At 43.1% G+C, this 9,839-nt stretch overlaps 1 pseudogene; it reads left to right on the top strand.

Annotated features, from left to right (window-relative positions):
- Positions 1-7,651: 7,651 nt before the first annotated feature.
- On the top strand, positions 7,652-7,769 carry LOC124722466 (annotated as a pseudogene).
- The last annotated feature ends 2,070 nt before the right edge of the window (positions 7,770-9,839 follow it).

Raw genomic sequence — 9,839 nt, 5'->3', positions numbered from 1 at the left:
CCATCTTGTTCTAAGCAAACATTCCATCTTTTTTCAACAACGATTTACAAATTTTGTCGCAAATCTTATGGTATTGTAAGTTTTCAAACTCAGATTGGATTCCTTCCTTAAATTTATCATCACGAAACTTGACGGAATGAACCTCACTTTTTAGTACACCTCAGAAAAAACCATGGGCGTGATGTTTGAGGATCGTGGAGGCCATCCAATAGTACCCCGTCAGCCAATCCATTCAGTAAAGTTTACATGTAGGAAGTCTCTCACAGTAACTCTATAAAGTGGGGGTGCTCCGTCTTGTTCCCATGACAGCTTTTCCTTGACCGGCTTAAGATGTTCAAAAAGAGGACTATTTTCAACTTCTGGCAACATTTCTTGAAGCATGTTGTGAGGGTACGAGATTAACCAAGTATTTTGTAGTCAAAGATTGGAAATAAATAGTTTCGTTGAGTAGAAGTATAATCTCTTACTAATTTTGAATATAAATGAACAAGGTTTATTAGTAAATTACATGCAGTTTCGTTACTCAGAATAATCATTCAGAATATAAAGCTTTAATTATTATGTAAAAAGATTTATTAGCTGACGAGTCCTGTTTTATGTATTTTATTATTTGTGTGATGCATTCCCCTGGTCTCAGTGCCGGTCGAAGAGAGTTGAAGTGTAACTGGTATTTTGATGGGTAAAGTAGTCAAAGGCAATAAAAAGTCTTCTGCGCCAGCCACGCTGTCAAGGAATGCCAGTGACCAGAAGCTTACATCAGTAATGTATATATGCATGTATGTATTGAAAAAACACTTGTTCTTAGTTACCCAGAAGGTCTTCTGTAACAAGACACTTGTCATCTAATAGGTGTTGCATTTAAAGGTGAAATAAAAGCCTTAACAGATCGTAGTTCCTGAGTCCTGGTTTTTAGTAATAATTAAGTTATTCTGCAGACAAAAAGAATATTTAACAATTCGGCAGTTCGCAGACTACTTCGCGATGAAGATCACAAAGAGACAACTTAAAATATAAACGAATCCTCGCAATATCTAGGTAACTTATAGAACTGATAGTATCGTTGAAAAATGATTCCCGATTAGCTCACCCCTCAACATCTCTGCCCATACAGTCATGCCAGGAGCGTTTGTCTCCATCGTCACATGGAAATTCGTAGAAACCCAGAAGATACAATGTGTCTGTTAACTCTGCCTGTCGCTTCGTCGCTCCACAGAATGTTTTTTTAAAACTCTGGATCTGCTTCTTGTGGGGTTGTGTTTAACTCGCAGAATTCCATACATCTATTCTGATCATCTTCATTTAGGCCTTGAGGTAAAGTAGACATGTATGGTCTCAATTTCAGCTTTTTCTGAATCCATCGTAGGCTTGGTCTAGCTATTTTATTCTCATGGACGCATTTCTTCGAGAATTAGTCGGTGACTGCACAACATATCGCCCGACGGCATTAAGACTTTCTTCGTTAGTACTGGCTTTGGCACACCCGAACACCGAGCGAGGTGGCGCAGTGGTTAGACACTGGACTCGCATTCGGGAGGACGACGGTTCAATCCCGCGTCCGGCCATCCTGATTTGGGTTTTCCGTGATTTCCCTAAATCACTCCAGGCAAATGCCGGGATGGTTCCTCTGAAAGGGCACGGCCGACGTCCTTCCCCATCCTTCCCTAATCCGATGAGACCGATGACCACGCTGTCTGGTCTCCTTCCCCAAACAACCAACCAACCAACCAACACCCGAACAAGGAAGCTCCGCTTACGTTATCCATCTGACCATCTCCATCGGAAACAATTGCCGGTAGTACCATGTTTCCCAACCATAGCAACGTGCTCCACAGATATGTTACCTGTGGGATTACTGAAATGACTGAATGACAGATTTGTTTTTCAGAGAACATGTCTCCACAAACTTGTGACACATATTTTAACAAAGTAACTTAGAAATACATAAAATTAAACTACACACAAAATAGATATATCAGTTTGTAAAGGAAAATCAGTACTATTTTAATATCCAAATAATTCAGAAACAATATTTTTGTCATTTTCTGAGTCCCGGTCCCGTTAAAGACTACATCCATTTTGAGAGCGATCATCGTTTTGAGCACAGTACACATTGGAAATACTGAGAACGACGATAGGTGCGGAGTACGTGATCTACCTCTTCCCCCTATTATTTGCAAATTCAGGTGATACGTCTGGCACAGATACTTCTGCACTCTTCGTAGGTTGTGCCTTAACGGAATTCTAGTGTTATGCCTTAACGGTTAACTAGTAATCTATCGGTAGATAACAGGAAAAGTATTTCTCGTAAAAATGGCAGTATGACCGTAGGACAATTTCTAAGCTCTAATTAGAAAGGTCGACTAGTTGACTGGCTACAATAAATTACTCGGTGTGTTAAAATTTACGTACACATGAGCCTCCCAACTCCTTAAGAAATGTCCGCAGCTGGTGGTCTCGCAGTCGCATTCTCGCTTCCCGAACACGGGGTCCCGGGTTCGATTCCTGACGGGGTCAGGGATTTTCAACTGCCTCGAAATGACTGGGTGTTTGTGTTGTCTTCATCATTTCATCATCATTCATGACAGCGGCGAGAGTGGACTGAGCAAAGGTTGGGAATTTGGACGGGCGCTGATAACTACGAAGTTGAGGGTCCCTCAAATGAAAAATTATCATATCCTTAAGAAATGTTGTTTGGCTTTGGTTGGTCGTAGCCATTTGTTTCCGTTAAACTGTTTACTTGGTTCTCTCTCTTCCAAATTTTCTCTTGACTTTCGTTTGCGTAGCCGTTTGTTCCCGTTAAATTGTTTATTCGGTTCTCTTTCGCTGGTTTACCGGCAGCTTTGAACTGGAGTTCACTGTACGTATCAAAATATTAATAGCGTTGGCGATGTCCGTCGGAAACCGCAGAGTTTACAGAGAAAACATGTTGCGAAATGTGCTCCCTGGAATTCGAGGGCGTAACTGGCGACGGGAGCACGAGATGGAATTACGCGCGAGCTTTGCATACATTATCAAGTATTGAAAACGTACGCCCGCGCGAGTGTTTGCCCCCGGCGTGCGCTTCACGCCCTCTCGAGATGTAGGAGCGGTTGCCTGACTGCCCGGGGCAGCTCGCTGCGGCTGGCTGGCTGACTAGTCGGCTCCGCAGAATTCCGGTGGCCCGTGGCTGGCGCTTTTCTCACGGAGCCTTCCGCTACTTGCTACTCGCCTGACCGCAGCCATCTGATTAACCCGCCGCAGCCGAGTTCCCTCTTACCCCCCCGCGCACTAGCAGCAACGAGTGGGAGAGAGAAAATAAGGTCGAGGTCCCCGCATTTGCATAGGCTTGCTTCCCAGGTAGTCGCCGGCTGTAGTCTCGAGGGAGCCCGCCGGCTCGCACAGGCTGCGGCCGTCAAAGCAGTCCGCAGTGGAGCGCCTCGCGGCAGAATAGAGAACCTTCCACCGCAGCAGAAAGTCAGCTTGCTCTACAGAGGTTCTTCTTTCTTTTAGGGACAAGATTATGTTACCTGCGAAGTATCGTTTCCATAGAAAAGTTTTACAGCTGTGAGCGTACAGCCTATGTTCGACCGCTTTTTTAGGGGTCCGTACTTAGGTCGGAAAGAAGGGAATCCTGTAACATCGGTTTGTTGCAGGATTCTCTAACGTATTCTCTGTTCGAATATAATGAATTTCATTGAGACAGAGAAGTTGCTGTCCATGCATCAACACGGCTTTAGAAAGCATCGCTCCTGCGAAACGCACCTCGCCCTTTTTTCACATGATATCTTGTGAACCATGGATGATGGGTATCAGACGGATGCCATATTCCTTGACTTCCGGAAAGCGTTTGACTCGCTGCCCCACTGCAGACTCCTAACTAAGGTACGAGCATATGGGATTGGTTCCCAAGTATGTGAGTGCCTCGGAGACTTCTTAAGTAATAGAGACCAGTACGTTGTCCTCGATGGTGAGTGTTCATCGGAGGTGAGGGTATTATCTGGAGTGCCCCAGGGAGGTGTGGTAGGTCCGCTGTTGTTTTCTACCTACATAAATGATCTTTTGGATAGGGTGGATAGCAATGTGCGGCTGTTTGCTGATGATGCTGTGGTGTACGGGTAGGTGTCGTCGTTGGGTGACTGTAGGAGGAGGATACAATATGACTTGGACAGGATTTGTGATTGGTGTAAGGAATGGCAGCTAACTCTAAATTTAGATAAATGTACATTAATGCAGATGAATAGGAAAAAGAATCCTGTGACGTTTGAATACTCCATTAGTAGTGTAGCGCTTGACACAGTCAGGTCGATTAAATATTTGGGAATAACACTGCATAGCGATATGAAGTGGGACAAGCATGTAATGGCAGTTGTGGGGAAGTCGGATAGTCGTCTTCGGTTCGTTGGTAGAATTTTGGGAAGATGTGGTTCACCTGTGAAGGAGACCGCTTATAAAACACTAATACGACCTATTCTTGAGTACTGCTCGAGCATTTGGGAACCCTTACAGGTCGGATTGAGGGAGGACATAGAAGCAGTTCAGAGGCAGGCTGCTAGATTTGTTACTGGTAGGTTTGATCATCACGCAAGTGTTACGGAAATGCTTCAGGAACTCGGGTGGAAGTCTCTGGAGGAAAGGAGCCGTTTTTTTCGTGAATCGCTACTGAGGAAATTTAGAGAACCAGCATTTGAGGCTGACTGCAGTACAATTTTACTGCCGCCAACTTACATTTCGCAGAAAGACCACTAAGATAAGATAAGAGAGATTAGGGCTCGTACAGAGGCATGTAGGCAGTCATTTTTCCCTCGTTCTGTCTGGGAGTGGAACAGAGAGAGAAGACGCTAGTTGTGGTACGAGGTACCCTCCGCCGCGCACCGTATGGTGGACTGCGGAGTATGTATGTAGATGTAGATGTAGGTGTAGGACCACTTTGTTATTCGTCTGCCTGACCCCCTGTTAAGACCCCTTTTTTATCAGGATTGGATAGAGTAGTCAATTTAAAATTTATGTCAAATAGTAAGGTATATTTCCATGGCGATGTAAAACATGTTCTAAGTCAATGAAATCAAAAGATACGGTCATTTATGTCACATGTCTTGATACGAGGGCCATTCGGAATGTAACGTCCGATCGGTCGAGAAATGGAAACCTCTGAGAAAATCAAAATCGTTTTATTTTCAACAGTTAGCTGCACCTTCCAGCTACGTCTCTACGTAGTAGCCGCTCCACTTAAACATTTGTCGTAGCATTGTACTAACGTTCTTGTACCTTCGTCATTGAAGACAGCCGCCTGTGCTTCCGGCTATTCTCTACGTTTCTGTGCCAAAATGTTATCTTCAGAGACAGCGGTTCATGTGAGTAGAGATGAAAGCCAGGGGGAGACAAATATAGGCTTTATTGTGGATAATCAAACACATCCCATCGATACGCTGCAAGAGCATGGAAAAGCATGGCTGCTATGCTATGTGGACTACATCACATCAGGCGAAATCTTTCACCTGGGCTTCATACTTGGCGGGAGACACTATTATCTAGGCGTCTTTACGTGCTCATTGTGAGCTCAGAACTGAAACGAGCTACGTGACGCTATCGACGGGCTTACTAGTAGACTCTGCCCAACACATCTGTGCAGACCTTCATCGGATTTTCGCTGTGGTTTCCATTTAGTGCCCGATCGGACCTTACTTTTCGAATAGCCCTTGTACTTAAAAACTCACTCATAAAAATCTGTAGTTTACTTCCCGATGACCTAGAACCATGAAATTTGACAAGCAGCAAAATTTCATAGCACAAGTGAAGGAAAAAATCGGAGAATTGTTAACTTATAATTATATGACACTTCTTGTCCGTCTGTCTGTTTGTCCGTCTGTTAAGGAGCCCCTGTGTCCTTAGGAACGGTTAGGGTCATCACGTTGCAATGTATGGCAAATAATAATGTCTACGGTCCCTTGGCGGGGTAAATAATTAAGCTTCTAAGTCAGTGCAATCGACAGATACGGCCATTTATGACAGATATTTTTATAATCGCAAATTTGTTCATAAAAATCTATGAATTAAATTTCTGTGTACATGATTCAGTTTGTGCGGAACCGTCAGAGCGCAAGTCCTATTCGCACTTGTCTGTTTTTTCTTTTTTCGCAGATTTAATGCCATCAGACACCTGATCGTCTATCGTAAGGCTCACAGGCACTGACACGATGATAACGATGAGCCATGCCCAAAACTCGTAAATGAATAAAATAATAACACTAAGGGAACTACTGTTATTAGTGCCAAAAAGCTGTGGAAAAGACATGCTCAGTACAGATACCTTTTGTCGAAATTGTCCTACTCAACTTCATGTAGCAATACGTGGTAATTTGGATCCAAATGGTACAAAATAAGCATGAATATGAATCGGTGGGAGTGCTCACCAATCTCTGATGCAAAAAAAGAACAAAATAATTATTTCAAATCAATATGGTTCCAGTCCACTATGAACAATGCTTATCCAGTTAGTTTTTCCACCGTGGATATCGTAAAGAGATAAACGCACTGGTTCACGTAAAGCATCACGAGTACAAAGCGAAAAGTTTCCTCTTTCTTTCAAAATGAAGTCTTTTACAAAATATTTAATCAAGTGAACATCTGCAACTGAAGAATATATTTACAGAATAAAAATACGCTTCAGTTGTCAGTAATTTCTTAATTTATTCAACGGCCAGTCTCGAAGCTTCATGTTCAGATACCACCAATTTTTTTTCTTTTTTTTTTCATTTTTCGTTAGTCTTCTGACTGGTTTGATACGGCCCGCCACAAATTCCTCTCCTGTGCTAACCTCTTCATCTCAGAGTATCGCTTGCAACCTACGTCCTCAATTATTTGCTGGATGTATTCCAATCTCTGTCTTCTTCTACAGTTTTTGCACTCTACAGTTCCCTCTAGTACCATTGAAGTCATTCCCTCATGTCTTAACGGATGTCCTCTCATCCTGTCCATTCTCCTTATCAGTTTTTTCACACATGTTCCTTTCCTCTCCGATTCTACACAGAACCTCCTCATTCCTTACCTTATCAGTCCACCTAATTTTCAAGATTCGTCTGTAGCACCACATCTCAAATGCTTCGACTCTCTTCTGCTCCGGTTTTTTCACAGTACACGTTTCACTACCATATAATGATGTACTCCACACGTACATTCTCAGAAATTTCTTCCTCAAATTAGGGCCGGTATTTGATATTAGTAGACTTCTCATGGCCAGGAATGCCCTTTTTGCCATTGCTAGTCTGATGTCCTTCTTGCTCCGTTCGTCATTAGTTATTTTACTGCCTAGTTAATAGAATGCCTTAACTTCATCTATTTCGTGACCGTCAATCCTGATGTTAAGTTTCTCGCTGTTCTCATTTCTACTACTTCTCATTACCATCGTCTTCCTTCGATTTACTCTCAACCCATACTCTGTGCTCATTCTGTTCATTCCGTTCAGCAGATCCTGTAATTATTCTTGACTTTCACTCAAGATAGCAATGTCATCAGCGAATCGCATCATTGCGATCCTTTCACCTCGAATTTTAATTCCACTCCTGAACCTTTCCTTTATTTCCATCATTGCTTCCTCGATATACAGATTGAACAGTAGAGGTGAAAGGCTACATTCGTGTCTTACATTCTTTTTAATAGGAGCACTTCGTTCTTAGGCAACGGCCATGCCGCAGTGGATACACCGGTTCCCGTCAGATCACCGAAGTTAAGCGCTGTCGGGCGTGGCCGGCACTTGGATGGGTGACCATCCGGGCCGTCATGCGCTGTTGCTATTTTTCGGGGTGCACTCAGCCTCGTGATGCTAATTGAAGAGCTACTCGACCGAATAGTAGCGGCTCCAGTCAACGAAAACCATCATAACGACTAGTAGAGCAGGTGCTGATCACACGCCCCTCTTATCCGCATCCTCAGCTGAGGATGACACGGCGGTCGGATGGTCCCGATGGGCCACTTGTGTCCTGAAGACGGAGTGCAGTGCAGTGCACGTCGTTCTTGGTCGTCCACTCTTATTATTACCTCTTGGCTGTTGTGCATATTGCACAAGACCTGTCTCTCCCTATAGCTTAGCCATACTTTTCTCAGATTTTCGAACATCTTGCATCAGTTTACATTGTCGAACGCTTTTTCTAGGTAGATAAATCCTATGAACGTGTCTTGAGTTTTCTTTAGTCTTTCTTCCATTATTAACCGCAACGTCAGAATTGCCTCTCTCGTGCCTTTACTTTTCCTAAAGCCATCTAGTGCATCCTCAATTTTCTTTTCATTTCTTCTGTATATTATTCTTGTAAGCAACTTAGATGCATGAGCTGTTAAGCTGATTTTGCGATAAGTCTCGCACTTGTCAGCTCTGGCCGTCTTCGGAGTTGTGTGGGTGATGCTTTTCCGAAAGTCAGATAGTATGTCGCCAGACTCATACATTTTACACACCAACATGAATAGTCGTTTATTTTTTTTTTTTTTTTGCCACTTCCCCCAATGATTTTAGAAGTTCTGGTGGAATGTTATTTATCCATTCTGCATTATTTAACATTACGTCCTCCAATGCTCTTTTAAATTCTGATTCTAATACTGGATCACCTATCTCTGCTAAATCGACTCCTGTTTCTTCTTCTATCACATTAGACAAATCTTCCCCCTCATAGAGACTTTCAATGTATTCTTTCCACTTATCCGCTCTCTCCTCTGCATTTAAGAGTGGGTTTCTCGTTGCCCTCTTAATATTATCACCCTTGCCTTTAATGTCGCCGAGGATTGTTTTGACTTTCCAGTATACTGCATCTGTCCTTCCGACCATCATTTCTTCAAATAATTATGGGAACATAAATACTAGGCTATCGGGCCAACCAGCACCCACAGCGTCCACCTAGGGTGGCGCCTATGGAATGAATCGAAACCGGCCACGGAATAAATTAACAAATTACTGGCAACCGAAGCGGATTTTTATTCCGCGAAGAAGTCACTTTAATTCAAAGAAACACGACCTGCCAAAATTTGGAAAAAAGGCTAGTACTACATATAACTTGTAATTATGTCACTCATATAGAGTACGCTGATGAGCCGAAAAATTTGGACCGCAGCACTGCCCACCGCGAGACTAAATGCTCCCTGGTGCTTTGCGTAGCAGAGACGAAGAGGGAAACATTGTAACGACGATACGGGTCACAAGTGGTGAAAGTTAAGCACTCCCATGGATCATCTGTACGATTAATTGCAATAAAACAGAACGAGTCATTTTACATTCACATTACACATTCATATGGCTACATGCTGATCATTTGTTTCTTTCTTTTTGAATGCTGTAGATTTTGCATGAAGATCTTTATTTGCTGAGATCGCACTCTAGAAAACAGTGATTACTAGTTTGATCCGTTTAAACGGTTGCAAAGACGCCTTCATCAAGAGACTAAATAGGACCCTTAGCCATGTCAGCGTCAACATCCTTAAGGAACTGTCAAGTTACCATCGTATCCGCAATATTTGTTACGTGAAGGCCGGCCGAAGTGGCCAAGCGGTTCTAGGCGCTACACTCTGGAACCGCGCGACCGCTACGGTCGCAGGTTCGAAATCCTGCCTAGGGGATTGATGTTTGTGATGCCCTTAGATTAGTTAGGTTTAAGTAGTTCTAAGTTATAGGGGACTGATGACCTCAACAGTTGAGTCCCATAGTGTTCAGAGCCATTTGAACCATTTCGTTACGTGAAACGGAATGTACAAACATCGTTTCCTCTGTTCCTAGAGCTGAGGCTTACTGATGATGTAGCTTGTATGAGTGCACTATCTGGAACGGTTTATGACTGACAATGTAATTTATATTTCTATATGACAACAGTGACGAATTCATG

Source organism: Schistocerca piceifrons, chromosome 1 (assembly GCF_021461385.2).
Source record: "Schistocerca piceifrons isolate TAMUIC-IGC-003096 chromosome 1, iqSchPice1.1, whole genome shotgun sequence".
Taxonomy (NCBI): domain Eukaryota; kingdom Metazoa; phylum Arthropoda; class Insecta; order Orthoptera; family Acrididae; genus Schistocerca; species Schistocerca piceifrons.
The sequence above is the reverse complement of the archived record's forward strand: the minus strand, read 5'-3'. Positions and strand labels throughout refer to the sequence as shown.